Below are 25,726 nucleotides of genomic sequence, written 5' to 3' on the forward strand. Positions count from 1 at the left end.
ATGTGCAAAAATCAGTACAGAAAAATAAAATGCATTTTTTGTGTGTGTAACTCCTGAAGCTTTCTCCACCTAGGCCAGTTTTCTATGCTTTTCTTTCCTTCCTAACAAGGAAATGCAGGAACTCAAACCAAGTTCTTTTTCCCCCAAACTCAGGCACTTGAGTTTATTTTCTCCTAATATTGCTTGCATAATGGCACACAATTCTTTTTTTAATTTTTTTAAATTAGTACATGTTTGCCATACATAATGATCACATTTGTCATAAGGAATTAGTTTCTGTACAATATATATATTCATTCCTCTTTTTTTCCCATTCCCCTGCCCTCCCTTCAACCTCTCTTTCCCACCCCATTTATAAAAGTTTTGTTTGGTTTTTTTCCCCTTCCATTCTTTTTTAAAAACCCATTTTCCTTTCCTTCCCTCTCCTCTCCCCTCCACTTGTTTCCTTCCAAATTGAACATGTCCATCCTACTTCCTAATATCTATCCTCCATTTTGCTCCTTATTTATCTTTTAGGTTTCTCACACAAGAGAAACAATGCAATATTTAAACTTGTGTTTGAAAACAAATTTGTTTTACACAGTGATATGTGCATACTCATGTGTTTAGCAGCACAATTTATAATAGCTAAATCTTAGAAATAGCTCATTTGCCTATCAACAGATGAATGGATAAAGAAAATGTGGTATTTATATATAATGGAATACTACTCTGCCATAAAGAAAGATAAACTCGAGAAATTTTTAGGTAAGTGGATGCATCTCAAGACCATAATTTTATTTTTTTTTCTTTTGCTACTGGGGATCAAACTCTGGACCTGCTTGCGAGGCAGGTGATGGAACCACTGACCTAAACCCCCAGCAAGACCATAATTTTAAAGGATACAATTATTGAAGTTCTCTACCTACTTCTACTTAAATATTTACATTAACTCTTCTGAAAGATGGAAAAGAGAGGGAAAGAAGTCAAACAAAAAATATTTTGTAATATTGTTCTTCAATATAAAAGTACAACGATATAATATAGCTTTTAATCTGGTTCCTCCATCCTCAACTGGTTATATGGGCTAAAATAAGTCACTCTAGTAGTTCTGGTGTCATTTATTTACCCTGGCCAAAAACATATCATTAAAATAGTCAACATGGGGAGGAGGCTTCTGGGTAGGCATACAGCAGCTCCCCGCATGGAAGAAGCTTCTGGGTCGGCGTGCCACAGCTCCTAGCACAGAGAAAGCTTCTGGGTAAGCATGCAACAGCTCCCAGTGTGGAGGTGGCTTCTGGGTCAGCATGGCACAGCTCCCAGCATAGAGGAGGCCTCCAGGTCAGCATGCCATGGCTGCCAACCCAGTGGAGGCTTCCAGGTAGGTGTGCTGTGGCTCCCAGCACAGAGGAGGCTTCAGGATAGGTGTGCCACAGCTCCAAGCACAGAGGAAGTGAGCCCCACGGGTGCCAGCAGCACCTCCTCTCCCCGCCCCCATCAAAATGAGAAGACATGTTAACAAGCCTCAGAACCAGACTTCTAGATCACCTACAGCAACCCCAAAGGGAAACGAGATGGAACATTCTGACACTCAACCACCTGGAGAACTTGAACTAGCAACAAAAGAGGATCTGGAAAAAATGAAATCAGAAATAATTTCTCACATAACAGCAGAGATTGTGCCCATAGTGCAAGAGATGATTAATAAATTTAGAGAGGACAGGGGTAAAAAAAAATAGAGGAACTGAAGAACATGATGGAGTCCCAAAATAGGAAACAAATGGAATCCATAAAACAGATGCAAACACATTTCCAAGACATTAAAACTCCATTAAAAGTCTAGGCAACAGAATGAACTAATGTGAAGACAGAATTTCAGACATAGAAGATAAGACTGCAATTAGTGACCAGGAAAAGAAACATTTCTTTAAAATTGTAAGGGACCATGAGAAATCAATCCAGCAGCTACTAGAAGAAGCAAAGAAGAATAACATAAGACTGATTGGAGTCAATGAAGGAACAGGAGAGAGTGCAGATGACATTAAAAAAACCGTTCACAGAAGTGATGGCAGAAAACTTCCCAAGCAGGGGTAAAGAACTTGACATACAGATAAGTGAGGCATATAGGACTCCCAATAGCCTTGATTTAAAAAAATCTACACATAGGTACATAATTGTTAAGATTCCAGAAACTCAACAGAAGAACAAAGTTCTACAAGCAGTTAGAGAAAAGAAACAAATCACATACAAAGGAAAGCCCATCAGAATCACAGCAGACTTCTCAATGCAAACCCTCAAGGCAAGAAGAGCTTGGAGTGTTGTATTTCAAGTCCTAAAGGAAAGCAACCTGAACTCAGATTGATGTACCCTGCAAAATGATCTTTCAAAATTGATGGAGAAATAAGATACTTTCATGATAAAGAGCACCTGAGGAACTTCATGAATACCAAACCAGCACTCCAAAAAATTTTAGACAAAATCCTAGGAAAAGACAATGAGGATCACAACACCAGGAAGCCCAGCAGAATGAATCCACAGGGCGTGACAAGAAATTAAAAGCAAAGGGGGAGAATCCAATAAAAAGAAAAAGTCAAATGATAATGAAATGATAAGTCAATATGTATAAGTTATAACCATCAATGTTAATGTTCTCAATTCACAAATCAAAAGAAATAGACTGGCAGAATGGGTCAAGAAGCAAGATCCAACAATATGCTGCATTCAAGAAACTTAATTCACAAATAAACTCATAGACTGAAAGTTAAAGGGTAGAAAACAATACTCCATGTGATGGGAATCTGAAAAAAAGGAGTAGCTATCCTCTTTGCACACCAGGTGAATTTCAATCCCACATTGATTAAGAGAGACAAAGAAGGACACTATATCCTTGTAAAGAGAACAATCCAAGAGGAAGAGATGGCAATCATAAATATCTACACACCAAATACTAGTGCACCCAACTATATAAAATAAATACTAATGGACATGAAAAATCTTATAAACACTAATACAATAGTAGTGAGGGACCTCAATATCCCACTGTCACAAATAGATAGATCAACTAGACAAAAAACAATCAACGAAATACTAGAATTCAATCAAACTCTTGAACAAATGAACTTAACAGATGTTTACAGATTGCTTCACACCACAAAATCAGAATACACATCCTTTTCAGCTGCACACGGGTCATTCTCAAAAATAGACCACATACTCTCTCATAGAACATATTTAGCTAAGTGCAAAGGAATTGAAGTTATCTCCTATATATTATCAGACAATAGTGCAGTGAAATAGGAGGTCAATAGCAAAAGAAACTGCAAAACCTTCATAAACACATGGAAATTGAACAAAACACTTCCGAATAACCAAGGGGTCACAGAGAAAATTAAAGAAGAACTCAGACAGTTCCTTCAATTAAATGACAATGACAATAAAACATATCAGAATCTATGGGACACAATGAAAGCAGTCTTACAAGGGAAATTCTTAGCAGTGCATACTCATATTAGGAAAACAGAGCAAGCCCAATTAAACAACCTGATACTAAACCTCAAGCTTCTAGAAAGAAAAGAACAGGACAAACCCAAAGCTCATAAAAGGGAGGAAATTATAAAGATCAGGACAGAAATCAGTGCAATGGAGACTAAGAAAACAATACAAAAAAATCAATGAAGCCAAGAGTTGGTTCTTCAAAAGAATAAACAAAATTGACAAACCCTTAGCCAAACTGATCAGAAAAAGGAAAGAAAAGGCCTAAATCCATGCAGTTAGGAATGAAAAGGGTGAAATTACAACAGATCCAGCAGAAATCCAGAGGGTCATCAATATCTATTTCAAGAACCTATATTCCAATAAGATGGAAAACACAGAAGAAATGGACAGATTCCTAGACATGTATGAATTACCAAAGTTGAACAAAGAAGACTTACAAATTCTAAACAACCCAATATCAATCAATGAAATTGAAAATATAATTAAAAACTTACCAACCAAGAAAAGCCCGGGTCCTGATGGCTTCACTGCTGAATTCTACAAGACATTTAGAAAGGAACTACTGCCACTACTGTTTAAACTCTTCAATGAAGTTGAAAAGGAAGTAATACTCCTGAATTCATTCCTGGAAGAAAGCATCACCTTGATCCACAAAGCAGAGAAAGAGCCAATGGAAAAAGAGAACTATAGGCCAATGTTACTAATGAAAAGTTGCAAAAATCCTTAATAAGATACTGGCAAATAGACAGCAGAAGATAATCAAGAAGATCATACACAATGACCAAGTGGGATTCATGCAAGGAATGCAGGGGTGGTTCAACATACACAAATCAATCAATGTAATACACTATATCAATAGAGCCAAGGACAAAAACCATATGATCATCTCAATAGATGCAGAAAAAGCATTTGACAAAATCCAACATGCATTTATGATAAAAACTATACAGAAAATCGGAGCAGACAGTCTCTACTTCAATCTGATAAAAGCTATGAAAAACCAACAGCCAATATCATACTAAATGTTCAAAAACTGAAATCCTTCACACTAAAACCAGGAACAAGACATGGAATGTCCACTATCACCACTCCTGTTCAATATAGTTTTGGAAACATTAGCCTCAACAATTAGACAAGAGAAAGAAAAGGAATAAAGATAGGAAATGAAGAAGTCAAATTATCACTTGCAGATGACATGATACTCCATATCAAAGACCTCAAGAATGCCACCAAAAGTCTTCTAGATTTAATAACCAAATTCAGTCAAGCAGCTGGATACAAGATCAACACACAAAAATCAATAGCTTTCCTCTACATGAATGACAGACTCACTGAAAGAGAAATAGGGCAAATAATTCCTTTTGCAATAGCATCCCAAAAACTGAAATACCTAGGAATCAACCTAATGAAAGAAATCAAAGACCTCTTCTCTGAAAACTATAGCACTTTGAAAAAAGAGATTGAAGAGGATATCAGAAAATGGAAGGACATCCCTTTCTCCTGGGTAGGAAGGATCAACACAGTGAAAATAGCCATATTTTGAAAACTGCCACATAGATTCAATGCAATCCCAATTAAAATCCCAGAAGCATACTTCATGGACCTTGAGAAAACAATCCAAAAATTCATTTGGAACAAGAAGAGACCCAGAATAGCAAAAGCAACTCTAGATAAAAGAGACATGGCAAGGGGTATCACAACCCCCAACTTAAAACTATACTACAAAGCTACTGTGAAAAAAAACAGCATGGTACTGGTGAAGAAACATACCTGAGGACCAGTATGGAACAGATTAGAAGATGCAGAAACAACTCCAGACATACTCAGCTACCTCACCTTTGAGAAAGGAGCCAAACACCCTCACTAGAGGAAAGATAGCCTCTTTAATAAATGGTGCTGGAGAAATTGGGTTTCAACTTGCTGAAGATTGAAACTAGACCTCTATCTCTCACCATGCACTAAAGTAAAATCAAAATGGATTAAAGATCTAAATATTAAAACAGAAACGCTGGACCAGCTGGAACAGAGGTTAGGTAGAACTCTTGAAGACATTGGTGTCAGAAAAGATTTCGTGAAGAGAACCTCAGTTGCCCGTGAACTAGCACAAACAATCCACAAGTGGGATCTCTTCTTACTAAAAAGCTTCTGCACAGCAAGAGAAACCACCAGCAGTGTGAAGAGACAAACTACAATATGGGAAAAAGTTTTCACCAGCTGCTCCTCAGGCAGAGGTCTACTATCTAGAATGTACAAAGAACTTAAAAAAATCAGACCTCCCAAATTTAAAGACCCAATCCAAAAATGGCCATCTGAAATGAACAGACATTTCTCACACAAAGAAGTAGAAATGGCAAATAAACTTATGAAAAAATGTTCAACCTCACTGGTCATTCAAGAGATGCAAATGAAAACAAATCTGAGATTCCACTTTACTCCAGAAAGAATGGCTGCTATCATGAAATCAACCAATAACAGATGCTGGCAGGGTTGTGGAGAAAGAGGAACCTTGCTCCACTGCTGGTGGCAGTGTAGACTGTTGCAACCACTGTGGAAGTCAGTATGTAGATACCTCAAAGAACTAGGACTGGAAGTCCCATTTGACCGAGCTATTCCCTGCTGGGTATCTTCCCCAGAGAATTAAAATAATCCTACCACAATGATATATGTGCACCCATATTCATAGCAGCACATTTTGTAATAGCTATAACTTGGAAACACCCCAAATGCCCATCAAGTGGACACTGGATCAAGAAAATGTGTTTTTTTATAAAATAGAGTACTACTCGGCCATCAAAAATGAGAAATTAGAGACATTTATTGCTAAATGGATGCACATTGAGGTGGTACTCTTAAGTGAAATAAATAGGACACACATGGGTAAATACCAAATAGTTTCTCTTGTGTGAGAAACTAAAAGTATAAATAAGGACTAAAAGGTATAATAGGTAATGTGAAATAGGAAGAAATGGGACAAAGGGGAAGGGGAAGTGGGAGGGTTAGGGGAAAGGAAAGAAGGGAATGGAATTAATTGAGAAAATAGAGAAAAGGAAACAAAGTCTTTGTAAATAGGGAGGGATGGAGGGGTTGAAGCTTGGGCAGGGAAAGGGGGAGAAAATAGGAACCAAGAGAGTATATAAAGGTGCATATCTCCAATGATGAATGTCATTATATCGTACACCTAAAATGTACCAATAAAAGGATATACAAAAAAAATTTTAAATTAAGAAAAAAATTTTAAAAATAAAAAATCAACGGAGTAATAATAAATAATACAATTTTTCAATATTATATATTTAACATTTAGATTTATTTGACATAGTTTGGAGTAATGGCTCCTTTCCTCCTTCCTCTTCTCCTCTGTATCATAGTTAAAGACTCCACTCTTCTGACAACACCTTACTGTACACTGAATCCAAACTCTATCTTCAGAATTTACCAACAGGGCAGGGAGATTCTGAGTCAGTTAGCTTCTGGAGAATAGAAAGGTTATAGAACTTTGGGACCAGGGCTTCATATTGGCTGGTATGTAAGCCCAGAGAAATAGTAAAGGAAGAAATTTGTTTAATAGTCATTTCCTATCATTTTTTTACTCTTCACTTACTGTTTCATATATATTACATTATATATTAAAGAGATATATACCATCAAATTATGAAATAGGAGAATGAAAATTATAATATTGGATTGGAGCATATAAAACCAAGACAAAATTTGAGAGAATATGTGTCATTTCATTTTGGACCATTCATACAGACAAAAAGCATTTACATAATCTGCTGGCTTCTTTCAAATAAAGTCAATTAAAAACATATTCTAAGAAGGCTAGCTATACCCCATGAGTAATAACCTTTTGCAAGGCATTTTAAGGATACTAGTCAAGTACAAAATTAACATAAATGCCAAGGATAATCTTCTCAAAACACTAATTTCCAGTGGCTTTAGCAGTACAAATTTTATTTTTATTTTTTATTTATGCATGTATGTATTTATTTATTTATTGGTATGAGGAACGAACTCAGAACCTTATGCTTGCAAGGCAGGTGCTGGAACAACTGAGCTAAATCCCCGGCCCTAGCAGTACAAATTTTAACTTGACAATATCAAGGCAAATGTTATGGCTTATATCTAGAAGTCCCCTCAAAGCCTCATGTGCTCAGGAGGTGGGCATTTTTGGAGGTGGGTGGATCATGGATGTGTGATGCTGCATTAGGCAGAGTGTGTGATATTGGGATAAAGAGTGTGTGATAACTAAATTGGTTTATCATAATTCTGAGTCTGGATAATGGACCTGGGTGTAGGTGGCACCAATCAATAGGCCTATAGGCTGGATGGAATATAAAGGGACAGAAAGTAGGCAAGCAGGTTGCTTGCTGGTTGCTGCCCTCCTGTCTCCTCTGCCATGGGCTGTTTCTTCTCTGCAATGCCCCTCTGCCATGCCACCCCCTCCTTGCAGCCAGCCACTACAGACTAAGAACTGGAATAAATCTTTCTTCCTATAACTTTGGGTGTTGGGTATTTTGTCCTGGCAAGGAGAAAGTAACCAAGACATCATATAATAACCATGTGTCTATGAACTGTTCTTCAAAATTGATACCAAAAAGCTGTTTACTGAGGCTGTCTCTACTCAAGATAGAACCACGTCAGCTGAAATTGCTCACATTCTAGTTTCTTTACATAGCTCCCCTCCATCTCAGATTATCTTTTAAATTATACTACAGTTCCTTTTAGGAACTGTATATTGTGTCTTCATCACAAACATAGTAGGAGAATTAGAGTGTCTTCATTCATTCAGGCTGCTACAATCATAACAACCAAAAAAAACACATAAACAACACATTTATTTCTCACTGTTCTGTAGGCTGAGAAGTTCAAGAAAAAGGCAAAGAAGATTTGTTTCTTATAAGCCCCTTCAATCTTATAGACAGCCATATTCTCACTTTAACCAGAGAAAGGGAAGCTGGAAGGGGCTCTTTTTTTTTTTCATTGATTTTCTAGCTGGTATATAGAAATATAAAAATTTTACATAATAATGAAGTATGATGTAGTGTTTCCATGCATTGCATAATGTTTAAATCAGGTAAACACATTTAAAATTTATAAAAATTTCACATAATAATGGAGTATGAGGTAGTGTTTCCATGCATTGCATAATGTTTAAATCAAATAAAACACATTTATCAATCTTATAGACAGCCATTTTCTCACTTTAACCAGAGAAAGGGAAGCTGGAAGGAGCTCTTTTTTTTCATTGATTTTCTAGTTGGTATATAGAAATATAAAAATTTTACATAATAATGGAGTATGAGGTAGTGTTTCCATGCATTGCATAATGTTTAAATCAGGTAAAACACACTTATTCCCACATCATTTCTTTAAGGTAAAATCTTACAAAATCCTTTTTTCTAGTTTTCTGAAAGATATAGTATATTATTATTAGTCATCATTCTACTGTTCAATAGCCCACCCAAACCTCTTATTCCTTTTATTTTAATTTTTTTATTGGTACATTTTAGGTATACAATAAGTTTACATTTATCATTGGGTGCTTGTACCTGTACATGATGAATCTTGGTTCTAATTTTTTTCCCCATTACCTGTGTGCCTTCCCATCCTCCACCCTTCCCTATTTACATAGATTTCATTTCCATTTTTTTTCTTTTCTCATAATTTTTCCTTTCCCTTTTTTTCTTTCCCCTTCCCCTCCCACCACTCCTACACCTTTGGACCTTTTAATACTTCAAATTGTCAATTATTCATGTTAATCATTTTAACCCTTATTTAAACTTTCAGTTTCTCACACTAAAGGAAGTATTTGATATTTACAGATGTGTGTCCTATTTATTTCACTTAAGAGTATGGCCTCAATATGCATCCATTTAGCTATAAATGACTCTAGTTTCTCATTCTTTATGGCTGAGTAGTACTCCATTTTATTTTTTTAAAAAACACATCTTCTTTATCTAATTTCCAGTTGATGGGCACTTAGGCTGTTTCCAAGCTTTAGCTATTGCAAACTGTGCCACTATAAACATGGGTGCACATATATCACTGTGGTATGATTCCTTGAATACTTTGAGGAAGATACCCAGCAGGTGAATAGCTGGGTCAAATGGGACCTCTAGTCCTAGTTCTTTGAGGTATCTCCATACGGATTTCCACAATGGTTGCACCAGACTGCTCTCCCACCAGCAATGGAGAAGAGTTCCTTTCTCCCCACACCCTCATCAGCATTTGCTATTGGTTGATTTCTTGATAGCAGCCATTCTTTGTGGGGTGAAGTGTAATCTCAGTGTTGTTTTCATCTGCATCTCTCGAATGACCAGTGATGTTGAACATTTTTTCATATATTTATTTGCAGCTTTTTCTTCTTTGTCTGAGAAATGTCTGTTCATTTCACATGCTCATTTTTGAATTGAGTCTTTGAATTTGGGGGGTCTGATTTTTTTCAATTTTTTATATTTTCTAGATAGTAGTCCTTTGTCTGAGGTACAACTGCTAAAATATTTTTCCCACATTGTAGGTTGGCTCTTAGCTCTCTTGGTGGTTTTGCTTGCTATGCAGAAGCTTTTTAATAAGATAAGATCCCAGTTGTTGATTCTTTGTGCTAGTTCCCATGCTACTGAGGTTTTGTTCATAAAGTCTTTTCCTATGCCAATATCTTCAAGAGTTCTACCTAACTTATCTTCCAGAAAGTTTAGTGTTTCTGTCTTAATATTTAGATCTTTAATCCCCTTCAATCTTCGTTTAGTGTGTGGTGATAGGTATGGGTCTAGTTTTAATCTTTGGCAGGTTGAAATCCAGTTTTTCCAACACCATTTATTAAATAGGCTATCCTTCCTCCTATGATGGTGGTTGGTTCCTTTGTCAAAGGTGAGGTGGCTCAGTATGTCTGGAGTTGTTTCTGCATCTTCTAATCTGTTCCACTGGTCCTCAGGTCTGTTTCTTTGCCAGTACCATGCTGTTTTTATCACAGTAGATTTATCGTATAGCTTCAAGTTGGGGATTGTGATATCCCCAGCCATGTCTCTGTTCCTAGAATTGCTTTTGCTATTCTAGGCCTCCTCTGGTTCCAAATGAATTTTTGTATTGTTTTCTCTAGTTCTGTGAAGTATATTGTTGAAATTTCAATTGGCATTGCATTAAATCTATACAGTAGTTTTGGAAATATGGCCATTTTCATTATATTAATTCTTCCTACCCAGGAACAAGGGATGTCTTTCAATTTTCTTATATCCTCTTCAATCTCCTTTTTCAGAGTATTGTAATTATCAGTGTGGAGGTCCTTTTCTTCCTTTGTGAGGTTGATTCCTAGATATTTCACTTTGGGGATGCTATTGTAAAAGGAATTGTTTCCTGAATTTCTGTCTCAGTGAGTCTGCTATTTGTGTATAAGAAGGCTATTGTTTTCTCAGTGTTGACCTTGTATCCAGCTACTCTACTGAATCTGTCAATTAAGCCTAGAAGTCTTTTTGCCAAGTTTTCTGGGTCTTCTACATGGAATATCATATCATCAGCAAATAATAACAGTTTAACTTCTTCCTTTCCCATTTTTATTCCTTTTATTTCTTTCTCTTTTCTACTTGCTATGGCTGTTTCCAGAACTATATTGAACAAGAGTGATGATAATGGGTATCCTTGTCTTGTTCTTGATTTTAGCATGAAAGTTTTGTTTTTGACCATTTAGTATGATGTTGGCTATTGGTTTTTCATAGATAGCCTTAATCAGGTTGAGATAAAGGCCTTCTATTCCAATTTTTGTGCAGTGTTTTTATCATGAATGGGTGTTGGATTTTTGTCAAATGCTTTTTCTGCATCTATTGAGATGATCATATGGTTTTTGTCCTTGACTCTGTTAATATAGTGTATTACATTTTTTGATTTATGAATGTTGAACCATCCTTGCATCCCTGGGATAAATCTGACTTGGTCAGGGTGTGTGATCTTCTTGATGACTCTCTGTATTCAGTTTGCCAGTATCTTGCTGAGGATTTTTGCATCCATGTTCATTAGGGAAATTGGTCTGTAGTTCTCTTTTTGGGTTGTGTCTTTCCCTGGTTTGGGGATCAAAATAACACTTGCTTCCAGGAAAGAATTTGGAAGCCTTGTTTCCCTTTCAATTTCCCTGATGAGTTTAAAGAGTAATGGCAGTAGTTCTTCTTTAAATGTCCTGTAGAATTCAGCAGTGAAGCCATTAGGACCTGGGCTTTTCTTTGTTGGTAAATTTTTATTACATTTTCAATTTCACTCATTGTAATTGGGGTGTTTAGAATTTCTATATCTTCTTCATTTAACTTTGGCAATTCATACATATCTAGGAATCTTCCCATTTCTTCTGTGTTTTCCATTTTATTAGAGTACGTGTTCTCAAAGTAGGTATTGATGATCCTCTGGATTTCTGCTGGGTCTGTTGTGACTTCCCCTTTTTCATTCTTAATTCCATGGATTTTAGCCTTTTCTTTCCTTTTTTAAATAAAGTTGGCTAAAGGTTTATTGATTTTATTTATTCTTTTAAAAAACCAACTCTTTAATTCATTAAGTTTTTGTATCATTCTCTTAGTCTCCATTGCATTGATTTCTGTTCAGATCTTTATAATTTCCTCTCTTGTACAAGCTTTGGGTTTGTTATGCTTTTTTTTTTTTTTTCTAGGAGCTTGAGGTTCTGTATTAGGATATTTATTTGAGTTCTCTCTGTTTTCCTAATATGGGCATTCACTGCTATCAATTTCCCACATAGAACTACTTTCATTGTGTCCCATAGATTCCTATGTGTTGTACTGGCATTGTCATTTACTTATAGAAACTATCTAATTTCTTCTTTTATTTTCTCTATGACCTATTGGTTGTTCAGGAGGGTGTTATTCAATTTCCATGTGTTTGTGAGAGTTTTGCGGTTTCTTATGTTATTGACCTCCAATTTTATTGCACTATGGTCTGATAATATACAGGGGTTAACTTCAGTTCTTTTACATTTACTTAGACATGTACTATGAGCTAGCATGTGGTCTATTCTGGAGAATGGCCCGTGTGCAGCTGAAAAGAATGTGTATTCTGATTTTGTAGAGTGGAACACTCCATAAATATCTATTAAGTCCATTTGTTCAATAGCTTGGTTCAGTTCTAGAATTTCATTGTTAATTTTTTGTCTAGATGATCTGTCTATTTGTCATAGTGGGGTATTGAAGTCCCTCACTGCAATTGTATTAGTGCTTATTTGTTTTTTCATTAATATTTGTTTTGTATAGTTTGGGGTATTCATATTAAGTGCATATATATTTAGGATTGTCATCTCTTCCTCTTGGATTGTTCCCTTCACAAGGATGTAGTGATCATCTTTGTTTCTCTTAATTAGTTTTGGTTTGAAATCTACTTTGTCTACAAATAAGATTCCTACCCCTGCTTTTTTCTGGCTTCCTGTGGTGTGGAGAACTGTTTCCCATCCTTTTACTTTCAGTATGAATTTCTTTTTGAGTTAGATGTGCTTATTGTATACAGCATATTGCTGGATTGTGCTTCTTAATCCATTCTGTCAGTCTATTTCTTTTGATTGGTGAATTGAGGCCATTAACATTGAGAGTTATAATTGATAGATATTGACTCATTCTTGTCATGATATTTTGCTGTTGTTGGCTCTTTTATTTCTTATTTTTTGCCCCTTTCCCTTTAGTTTCTTACCTTGCCTGGTGGCTTCCCTCTGTTGGTCCTCATGGAGTTGTGACCTCCATTGTCTTTTTGTAGGATATTGCTTAGAGTTGGTTGGAGTGCTAGTTTGGTGTTCATGAAATTTCTCAGGTGTTCTTTGTTGTGGAGGTATCTAATTTCCCCATCAATTTTGAAAGGCAACTTTGCCGGATACAACAATCTAGGTTGGAAGTTATTTTCTTTTAGGGCTCAAAATACTTCACTCCAGGCTCTCCTTGATATGAGGGTTTGTGTTGAGAAGTCTTCTGTGATTCTGATGGGCATTCCTTTGTTTCTTTTCTCTAACTGCCTTTAGGATTTTGTTCTTCTGTTGGGTTTCTGGGATCTTGACTATATGTCTAGGTGTAGATTTTTTTTGATCATGGCTAGTTGGAGTTCTTTATGCCTCAATTATCTGCATGTCCAATTCTCCACCTCTGTCTGGGAAGTTTTCTACTATTACTTCTGTGAACAGGTTTTTATGTCAATTGTACTTTGTCCTGTTTTTTCGTGGACTCCTATCAGTCTTATGTTAGCCTTCTTTGCATTATCTAGCAGCTGCTGGATTGATTTCTCATGGTCCTTTACTATTTTGAACAGATCTCTGTTTTCATGGTCCTTAACCACAATCTTGTCTTCTATATCTGATCTTCCATCTTCAATCTTCAGATTCCCTTAATCTGCTCCACATGCTTTCAGTGGAGTTTTTAGTCTCCTGAATAACTGTTTGAATCTGTTTCATGGATTCCACTTCTTTCTTATGTTGGGCGATCATGGTTTCCATTTCTTTCCTATGCTGGGCATTGATGGCTTCCAGCATGTTTCTGAGCTCATCTATTTTTTTTTTTACCTGTTTCTGTTCTAGAGCCTCTAATCATGTCTTTCACTCTGCTCACCATCTCTGTAGTTATCTTGGAAATTATTTCTGTTTTGAATTTTTCTACAGCCTCATTCATCTGTTTTGTTACTTCCTGTGCTATCAGTTCAGGGTGTCCAGGTAGTTGATTATCAGACTTTTCCACCTCCTTTCCCCCAGAATTTGCCTTTTGTGGGGTGGAAGTCTGAGTTTGTGCCTTAGTTACATGTTCTCATTTTTGTTTTTGGTACTCTCCTTGGTTTAGTTCCTGGGTTGATACTTTGAAGTTGTTTATTGTAAGTATCTTTGTTGATGTATTTAGAACCCTTATGGAATGGTTGCTTATCAGAGGTGTCTTCCAGATATAGCTGGTCTTTAGGTTTTGAGTCTCTAATGGTTCTGAGGCTGTCTCATTTTCATTATAGCAGGAAGGACAACTGATTAGATCAATCACAACACCTTAGCTCAAGTGATACAATCAGCAACACAATAGCATTAAGTACCTCTTTGAAAATGACAATCTGTGGTAGTTATTAATCTATCACCTTTAACTGTGTGAATTAAATCAAAATCTAGGACCAACCCAACATATGTTTATATTGAATAAACTCTTCAATATGGCAACTTTACACTTCGGGATGGGGAATTAGATGGCATTGGGGAGGGAGGAATAGGTAAGTAGGATAGTGGAAGGTTATCAGTGAGGCCAGAGGGAACAGGCAAGAGAAGGAGGGAGAGGAGAAGAAAGATAAAGAAGAAATATGAATTAGAGGCAGAACAGGAACACAAAGGGAGATGAAGAACAGTGTGCAACAGCAAGGGAGCAAAGCAGAGAGAGGAAGAAAAGAGAAATGAAATAAAAAAGAGAAAAATTAAAAATTTAAAAGAGTAGCAAATAAGAAAAATAAAAAGAAGAGCAAAAAAATATAGTGGTAATTTTGAAAATAACAAATAAAAGATAAAAAGGAAGGGCCTCCTTCAGGGTATGTCTCTGCTGTCACAATAGACAACTTGGGCAGCAGCGTGCAGTTATAAGTCAATGAGTCTCAGAAAGCCAGTCACAGACCCATGAGATTCAGGCAGATTTCTGGCTGCAAGGCCCAAGTTGAGCTCCCCGACCTCCTGCAGGGTTGAACTCTGCCAGGTTCTATTGCAGGTTCCAGCTGCCTTTCTCCTGAAGATAGTCCATGTTCCAATCAGAGGTGATGAGCCCTCCAACTTACCAAGCACGGTGGTCTGGTGTGCCTTTATTGCAGAGATTCTCTTCACTTTTCCTGTGGGCTTCAGTTTTCATCAGGGAGCCTGAGAGAGGCCCTCTCTCTGTTGTTCACTTCTGCAGCTCAGGACAATGGCTTTTATGCCTGTGCCTCTGTAGTGTGGATCCAAGTAGCTTTACAGCCAAGAGGCCAGGGGGTGGGGAGGCTGTTGTTGCAGGCACTTGCACAGCTAAGCTGGAGGCTGGTGGGCATGCCTGAGGGGTCCTCACCAGTTTGGTCTCCTTGTCGGCGCACTCACCCCGCACCTGCTCTGCCTGTGCACGTGGCTAAGCTGGAGCAACCTCTTATTCTTATCTAACTGTATCTTAGTACACATTGAGCAGCATTTTCCCATCCCCTCCCTCTCTCCAGCTCTTTTAACCACCATCAACTTCTATGAGAAATTTTTTAGACTTCACATATGAGTAAGATTATGTGGTATGATCTTTCCATACCTGACATATTTCACTTAATATAATTATGAGGAGTCATTCTTGGGTCTCTTTATTGGGGCACTAATCTCATTTATGAGGGCTCATTGCCCCTGATCTAATCACATCCCCAAATCCTTATGTCCTAATACCATTACCTTGGGGTAAGGTTTCCAACATATGAATTTGGAAGACATAAACATTCAGATTACAAGGTTATCAGGACTATTTTATAGTGAAATTTTGAATCAGTCTTTCTCCCACTTTTGTAAGCTTTTTCATGGAAAGGAAAATTTGCTAAATATGGTATTTTATTCCTATTGCATGTTAATCTTCAACTTTGGTAGGAAAATGATCTGTTGCATGGATGCTTTTTATTTTCTAATTTTATTAATTTATAACACCTGACTTTCAACAGAAAATAATAAATCAGTTAAATTTGAAGCTGATGACTCAATCCAAATAAAAGCTTCATTAGTAATTTAAGAATTAAAATAAATACTTGATGATTAATTATTTTACACACTTTTTTAAAATGCGTAAGATACGAAAGGATCTTGCTTTGATAGGGCTTAGAAAATTTTTCAAGTACATTAATGCATTCTTAATTAATTATTCTGCCTACTGAACCTACAAATGAGGATGCTATCAAAATTATGTAAATGATTCACTGACTTTGAAAACTCCTGACATAATATAATGAAAATATCAACCTATATCTATCCTAGTAGTAAATAAAATTTGAATACAAATGGGCTAAATGACATTTATTTAACTCATGCTTAGAGTATTTATGCTTATGGCTTTTAAACCCATCTTAAACAAAAACATTAATCCTTCAATAATCAAGTATACTGGGAACAAGTATCTAAGAAATAAATAGACATTTTAGATGGATTTAGCTTCCTGGGTGTCCTTACAGACATTATATCAGAGCAGAATACCATCACATGATACATGTAGATTTTGTTGCAGAAAGGTAATTATACTTTAGATGTTTATAAATATGAACACGTACAAAAGAAACAGTAATGAAAATGGACAGTCTGAAAGATGTCTGAATGGACTCCCATAATAATCTCAATCCCTTCCAAAAGTCCAGAGACTCCTAAAATAAGCAAAACAAATGACCCCTCTCCTCTCAGCCCCTTTTCCCCCTCTGCTCCTAAATCTTTTCATCCTTCTTTCAGCAATTCCTTAGAATTCAGGAAGCAGTCTCTGCATTCTGAAATCCTGCCTCACTCTCTTCAAACCCTCAGGCCCCCACTGCCACACTGGATTCATTCTCTGCACCCACAAAACCCAGCCTTACTTTTCTCTCTTTTGTAACACTTAGTATATCACATAAGAATTTGGCTTTAAACTGAGAGAAAGGAGGTCTGAGGAGAAAGCTCAAAGAACACAGCTGAAGATCACTGGAAACTGAAGAATAGGAGCTGGCAGGGAACCTACACTTAGCAAAGACTAGGTTGAGTGACTATTACCCTCCAACTTCATCACCGCAACCCCAACAAAGTTGCCTACTTTGGGAATGGCTCTTGATTCACATAGTGGAAAAGTATGCATTTGACAAATATTGATTGAATTCATACTTTATATCAGGCACTATTCTAGGAATATATTAGTGTGGAATACATCAATAAACAAAACAAAGATTCTGACACTTAAGCCAATTATATTCTAAGGGGTAAACACAGACCAAAATGTTCATAATAAATAAATATATGAGATTATAATGTTAAGGAAAAAAGAAATATTGAAGCTATATTATGAAGATGAAGGAAGGGGTACTATAAGGAATGAGGGTTAAATGTAAATTACATTAAGTAAAGTGATTGAAATTTATGCAAAGATTTGATGGAGGAGATGGAGTTAATTAACAAAGTTTTTTCCTCAGGTAAGATGCCAAGAAACACCTAGAGCAATGATTCTCCCATGAGCATGCCTCAGAATCGAACTCTGCTCCACAGTTATTCACTTGGTACATCAGGTTAGCAACAAGAGTCTTCATTTCTTAAAGTTCCCAAGTGATCCCAATGCTGCCAGACCTGGAACTAACCCTGAGAATCTCGAAGCTGGAGGAAAAGCCCAAAGTGGAAATATGCCAGATACATTTGAATGTTTCATTCAGGGCAGCACTAGCTAAAACCCTTCTGAAAGAATGTAACTCAAGAGGTTTTACTTTCAGAGGCTGGGGCCTGAGCAACAGAAAACTGTAAATTACAGCAAGAATTTTGGGGATCACCTGAAAAGATAGGAGGCGATATGAGCTTTGCCTGCACTACTTATTTAACCAATAAATTCACCCCTTCTTTAAAGACACTGTCTTCTCCCTTTGTTATCAAAACATACTTCCTAATTGGTGTCCTTATTTTTCTTTTGACTTTAGCTGCTTTTCTACTTTCCAACTTCCTTGCTGCCTTGTGCTTTTCTCATGACAAAATATATCAACTAGCAATGTGCTTTTTTCCCTTGTATATGACTATTGAGCATTTGCAAAGAAGAATTCCATTGTAGTAAAGATTGATGTCTATACAGCTTTAAACAATACATAGAATTCTTCTATTTGTCTTTGATCACCTCTTTTTCTTTAGAACTGTTTATCTTATTACATGTTTATCTTATTCTTCATGAACTCCTCGTCCATGCTCCAAGATGACACCATGTTCCATACAAAGAGAAAAGGGTTGATGGCACATAAAAACCCTCAAGTTCCTGCCAAGCCACCCCCCCAACACATGCATGCTCAGATGCTCACAGTTCATAAACATTTTCTTCCTTTATATCTTTTCATCTAATATAACTCAGACACTATTCACAGTAGAACTATTTTAAAAGATGTGACATGGGTCAGGGAACTACAATCCACAGTTCTAAGCATGTTGCCTGTGCACTGTGGCCATGTGTGAGCTTAACTGTCAGATTCACATATGACCTACACTCAAAGACAGTTCCCAATGACAACAATACCACCAGTGTCACTTTGCGGTGCTGCACCACTCCAGAGCAGTGAACAGAAATTGCTCAGGCCCCTGCTGACACCTTGTCTGCTCAGAAACCAACCAAGGAAACCAGCTTCCATGAAAAAACCACACCCACACCCACCTTACTGGGATTAACAAACAAAAATGTTTGTAGAACTTGCAGTCTCAAATAAAGAAAATCTATTAATATCAACAACACTGCTCAACATGCTAAATCTTCCCTCCACTTCTGTAGAACTAAAAATCTGTCTAGCTTTTAAAATTCTGCCAATATTTTATCATATTTTATATCTATTATCAATTCACAATAAAATACAGAGACAATTTTTCATAGTTGTCTTGAGTGGCTTGAACTAATGACTTTATTTTAGAATGTATACTATTGAATTTTCTACGTATTATAGTTTTCAATATTTACTTACCAACTGTATAGAAACAGCTATTTTTTAACAATAAATGTGGATGTTCATATCTCTATTAATATAAAAAGAAAATATTTGAATGCCTGAATTTTTAAATGACTGCCAGAATGCATTTATATCATCATTTCATACTTTTTCATCAAATATACATATATCATCAAATATATATATATATATATATATATATTAGTGAACTCTTTGAGAAAATGTGTTATGCTGTATTTATTTTTATATCCAGAGTGTCAACTATAATTCTGGAAATAAATAAATGTTTCCTGAATAAGTATGTGTCTCCTTTCCCCAACTGCTGATAAGTAATATATTCCTTGATGGTATAAGATGCATCATTTTACATATATAAAAACCATCAAAAATATATGCATGCTTCAGGAAAAGAAAAACTTGTATAACTATTTCAGTACTAAATTTATTGAGACATCTTGAGATTAATACAAGTTACCTTTGGCCTCTACAATTATAAGAGGTGCTCAAAGTGGTGACCATTAACTCCCAGATATTTATTAGTTATTAGCCTGAAATCAAAGAAGGGAATATTTGGCCTAAACCACCAAAGGTATTTTTCTCAGAGGTTTGCTTGGGAATAATGTAGTTCTCAAAAAGTATCAGAGAAAATTTCCAACTTTCTCAAAGTATATAGGAAAGATGGTCTCCATAACTTCCCACACATCTGACTGCAACCATGAGTCATCAACTTTCCTGCTCTTTGCCTTCCCAATCCTACAAAAATCCCACGCTAAAGGGGGACCACTTGGAGAAAGAGACTTTGAGAGACATAGTTCCCTTCTTCTCTACATTGCAGGGTACTGGGAGCTCATAGAGATGCTGAATTGATAACAAAAAATCTAGTGTAGTCCATGCTTGTCAACTCAGCACTGATGGACGTGACACTGGCTTTGGGTCCATGTGACATATGAAGATTGGAGAAACAGCCAGGAGATTATTAATGAAAAACTTGTAGTGGAGCATGGAAAGATGTTAAGAGAAAATTATACTGGAAGAGTAGGAAGACGACAATTCATATTTTGAAATAGCAGAGCAATTTCTAAATGTGTCCTGCAATAAACTGAAAGATAAAGTATGTCTAATGAACTTGTAAATCTGCCCAAAGGGACTGCCAAGAAGATTCAATGCCAACTGACAAACTTTTTTAGCTGTCTAAAGTGAAAAGAAAGAGAAGAACTAAAACTTTGTACCCAAAATTTAGAAGAGATATATAAGATACAGAACTTTCTGGATAGAAAAATGAAAACCATTTCATTTTACTGTTTTGTCCAGATAGCAAAAATCTGTCAAAGTAAAAATGACTTCAGGGTAAAGGAAAGATCAAGGTGATGGCTATAAAGCCTTTTATTTAAGATTTCAGAAAAACTTAAGAGGTACCTAGGAGAACCCTCAAGCTAGACAAAAGGACTTCTAAATTCTTAAAGGTGTTATTCCATAGCTCTAATATTCTCCCCAAAGAAGAGAATAGTATGTCTGGAAAAAAATTATGCATGTGCTTTGGAGAATGTAATTTTGGTAGAGTCATAGGGAAACACAAAGTTTTTAAGGGAATTATATTAACTTGAACTAGAATGAAAGAAATGGTTCAAAATGTAAACAGGCAGGAAGTAGGCTGAGAAGGCTGAATAGGTGTAATTCTAAACTATTTCTTATAGACCAGACAGAACTTCTCCAAGAACAGAGTGAAGAGCCTGGAGGGATATTCAAGAGGTATAGAGTTCAGTTGCTTATGGAAACAAGTTAAGGAGAAAAAGTGGACCTTAATATAAGTGAATTTTCTGCCCTCAGCATAGAATACTCAAAGAACATTTCCCTGGATGGATTTCAGTTCATTTGCCAATATGTGGTTCTTGTTTCCTCATCTTTTGAATGTGGGTAACTATTTCATCTCACTATCCCTAAATTATAGTTATATACTGAGAGTCAGGGAACAGATAACTTGTCATTTTAGTTCATGTGTCTGTATGTCAAGAGGCACTATGGCCTTGAAAAGCCTCATCTCTTTCTTGACCTGATATATGATGTGAGATCGTAGATTTCAAGACTGATGCCATGGTGGAATGAGTTTTGGGGAGCTTGGGAAGGGATGAATATATTTTAAATATGGAAAAATGGGAATGATTGGAGCCAAAAGACAACTAAAAAGATAATCCATAAATTGAGAGTGAGACCCCATCAAATATCCAGGACAAGCACATTGACCTGGACAGAGTTACAGCAAGATATGATGGGAGAGGTGGGTATCCAAAGCCAAAAAAGCACTTTGGGGACAAATCAGAGCAATGTACATCAAGGACCTCAGAGACTAGATCGAGAGAGGATAACAGGCTGAGGAAACAAGCCAAGGACAAGTAGTTTGAGATCTTGTTGAGGTTCAGGAGCGCATGGTATTAAAGAAATAGTAAAAATAAACAAAAAAGTCTATATGTCAAATGCAATAAGATTGCACTGACAGAGGTGTTGTAAAGCCTTTGGGAGGCTCATATTCCTCTCTGTGACCAGGTCTCCCCTGAAACAATGGAGTTAGAGCAGTTCTTAGCATTCTCATACCTAAGCCTGGAATCACTAACTTTGAGACTATAATCGCAGGCTCTGGACATGACTTTAATCTCTCCTTTTCTTTTTTTTATCCTTCCACATTACATGAACCCACATTTTGTGTGTTTTCACACCTCATCAGGACCTCAAACTACTCAGCTCTAGCTTGTTTCTCAATCTAATGCCTGGCCTGCTGCTCCTGAAACTACCAGTATGCACCAACATCTTCCTTGGCCTTTGTCTTTAAACCTAGCTGCATCTCAACTCCTGATTTGATCCCTAAACAATCCATTTATCTTTTTCTTTGTATATAATCCCTGATGGAAGAAAAAACTAGACCAATTATATTCCAATTACCTTTTAAAGTTCTAATTTCACCTGCATCTGTAAGCGCATTCTGTAATCACTTACCTTATACCTTCTCCCTAAAGGAGCAGTACCAGGTCTTCAAGTCCTACTTCACCTGCACATTTTACTTTGCCTAAACACAGATCTTATCCTTTTACTTCCCTTCTGAAACATTTATGAGACTTCTGATTCCCTACAAAATAAACTCCAGTGTCCTCGTCATAGCATGCAAGCCCCTTCATTGTCTTCCTCAGTTTATGCCCATTGCTCACCTCTAACCAATACCTAATATGCTTTTGCAGTATTTAAGTAATCAGTACATCAAATAATTCAGGTGTTTGAATGCTTCTTCCATTTTTATGCCTCTGCATTTGCCCATAGTTATCTCTCTTCCTGGAAAGGCTTTCATTGTTTTTAGAATAATATGATTAATTCCTCTTCAGTGGGATTTAGAGGATTCTTCATATACACCATCAGAAATTTTTTATTGCTTTGTATAACTGTGTTTATCTGCTTCATTGTTGTGGCTAGCTTCTAAAAAACAAGAAAAATGTGCTGTTTGTTTTGTTTTCTATAACCATCAGATTAATCAGCACATAAATAGCCCCAATAAATAATTCTTAGATGAATAAATGGAAGCAAAGCAATAAAAGAGTGGAGGAAATTTCAGAGTTAGAAAAGCAGCAAAAACAATTTAGAAAACAATAAAAATACTTTCCTATTGGCCATTACCTTCATTCCACTGGATATTGCTTCCATTTAAACATGCATCTCACTTTGTAACAAAATTTTTACTTTATGCAGGTACTGTACTTTGCAGGCATCATAATTAAAATAGAGCTGTTAAGTAATTTCTTAAGGATAAATAGTCATTGAGAGAATAGGTTTGTTCCACCATTTATTTATGTTGCCTTTATAGAGAAGTTGATTGAATTTCTATGTCTCAATTTTCTTAAATATGAAAACAAATATGATAATGAGACTACCTCATAGGGCAGCTTTAAGGATTAAATGGCTTAATACAGGAAAAGCACTTATTATAATGACTATAGATGTAAACACTCAGAAAAGATGAATATTATTTTTAATCTAATTGAAACAGCCAACTTGTAGGTTCTTGTGAGATATTGATAGAATTGAATTTTACTCTTACCTTTTTATAATATTATTATAAAATTTATTTGGCTATGACACCCTCCATCTATCACAATAGAAAGTAAATTAAACTATGCATCTAGGAGCTAATAGCTAATAGTTTAATGTAAAGACAAAGTGGAGCATCAAAATCAAACACACACTTTAATATGTTAAATATTACATTTAAAATGCTGTGAATAAACCAAGAAATAAACACATCATGTGACTAATCAACAAAGTGGCAAATATTCATGCTGAGTAAACCCTGAGGAAGTTTTCTCTTTCTGCTATGATCAAAAAAGGTAGATGTGCCTGATGAAACTATTGTCTCAATTTAAAATAATCTTGATTATTTCACAGTAAAACATTTGAATTACAGAATTCAGTCTGTTTATAAAGTAGGAGAGGCATGCTCAGTAACCCAAAAGTGGTCCCTAACACTGTGAGAACACACAGTAATAACTTAAAATATAAAGGAACATAAAGAAATCTGATGAGAAGTCATGCCTAAATTTATGATGGCTAATGATTTATTAAATTTCTAATTGTAAACAACAAAGAAAATAAGACAAAAGGAACATTAAACCCAATTGTGATTGGTTGCATTTACTCTCCTATTTTCTTTGTTATCTACAAATATCAGAAGATTAATTAGGTTTCTAAATTTAATATTGGTTAGCGGTAATATAATTTATATGACATAAATTTTGTTGTATAATTCTAAGCTATGATAAAAATTTTGATGTTTTCCCCATGTAAAGGATGTACCATTTTATTATAGTTAATTTAAAGGCTACAAATGAACATCTAGAAAAATCAACTGATTTATTAAATAATTCAGCTTCTAATTGTAAGCTAGTCCTCTTTCTTATAGCATGGATTTTTATTATGAAAATCCACATAACTATTTCCAAACAGTTTTTCTTATTCACTATTCTACTCCAAATATAATTTCAGGATTATCTCCTATGCCAAAACTCTCAGGCAAATTAAAGTGAAAAATTATTTTTGCTTAAAATGTGTGAAATGTCAACACTTTTAAATCAATTCCCACAACACTAAGAAAACACTATTATAAAAAAATTAGCCAGTTAAGAAACTATTGTGTTTTTAATGAGTATATAGTACAAATTTTATGATGAGAAAATGGGGGTACTGGAAGTAAGGTAGAAATTAATTCATCTACCATATTTCTAATATGTTTTATTGGCTTTGGAGAAAGCATTTCACATATGACCACTAAGAATGTTTCTTGGAAAATACATAAAGACTATGAGGTTCACTAATATTGAAAATATTTAATGACAATTCTAATAGCATCTATGTGCACCTCATTGCATTCTAGGCCCTGTGATCCAATATTGATTTTAGTAAATATGGTCATATATCATAACCTTCGTAACAAGTTGAAAAGAAGGGAAACAATGTGAGTAAAGGGGAATTAACAGAAAGTCCCAGAGCTACATGAAGATAGCAATAAAATAAACAGCCAAAGAAAAATTAGGTAGAAGATCATTTACTTGAGAAACTCTAAGCAATAAGAATTTGAGAAAGAGCAATGCAGAAAAAGTTGAGTAACAGAAATGTCAGAACTGGTCTCAGTGGACAGAAATTTATATATGCTGTTGCACTAGGGGAAAAATAGACAAACAGATGAGAAGCAAACATGTTGACTCAGGCAGGAACCTGACTTCCTGGTGCACTAGCCTTAGCATTATTTGGGAGCCTGTTAGGATTGAAGATTTTTCAGGGCCCCATCTAATCACCAAATCCAAAGGCAGAATCCAGCAATTTATGTTTTTACAAACTCTCCAGGCTTGTAAATTTGTAAATTTTACTAAATTTGAGAAAGACCAAGTTTAGAATTTTTAAGGAGAATTTAGTCTCCATTATTTATCTGTGTTGTCTTAGTTGCCCTTTACAAATGGGCATTGATATTTTTAATGTAGATATTTATGCAACAACTCCTCAATTACACACTAAACAACTACCAATTTTTTCAACAGAAGATATTCAAATTTCTTCTGCCATTCAATTTAGCAGCACTTGCCTTTAATGAATATCTGAAAATCAAAACTACATTTAGTATGGTAACCCAAATGCAAATATGATTCAAGGTATTTTATAATATATTTAACTATATCATATATATTATTATTTATATTCCTATGAAGTAATTGATATAAAAATACTAAACATTTAAAATTATTATGTTATCAGTTTCAACAATTGAAACATTACCATTTTAAAGGAAATATCATGAACATATAATTCAGTAATAATTATATAATAATATTTGTTTATAAATTTTAATATAACATAATAAATATGACAGTATAGTAACAATTACAACTAAGAATAAAATTCCAGATTTCCACTTTCCCTCTGTCTTTCCTTAAGGTCCAAGTAGCTGCTAAAGTATTATTAAACAAAAGAAAAGACTAATTAGGAGGAGGACTATCTTATAAAAGTGTTAATCATATTTCATTACAGTCCAATTGTTCTTATTTGACTTCTAATTAAAATAATAGAAACAAAAGCAGCAATTATAAGCCATGGATAGAGAGCTCTCTTTCAG

At 35.5% G+C, this 25,726-nt stretch overlaps 1 protein-coding gene across 1 annotated transcript in view; it reads left to right on the forward strand.

The window, feature by feature from the left end:
- Positions 1 to 25,726, forward strand: part of Htr1f (5-hydroxytryptamine receptor 1F) — a 203,939-nt gene that overhangs the window by 170,460 nt on the left and 7,753 nt on the right. The window lies entirely within an intron of this gene.

The sequence above is a fragment of the Heterocephalus glaber genome, unplaced genomic scaffold (assembly GCF_053883595.1).
Source record: "Heterocephalus glaber isolate CG9 unplaced genomic scaffold, H.glaber_assembly_v1.0 deba00000122, whole genome shotgun sequence".
Taxonomy (NCBI): domain Eukaryota; kingdom Metazoa; phylum Chordata; class Mammalia; order Rodentia; family Bathyergidae; genus Heterocephalus; species Heterocephalus glaber.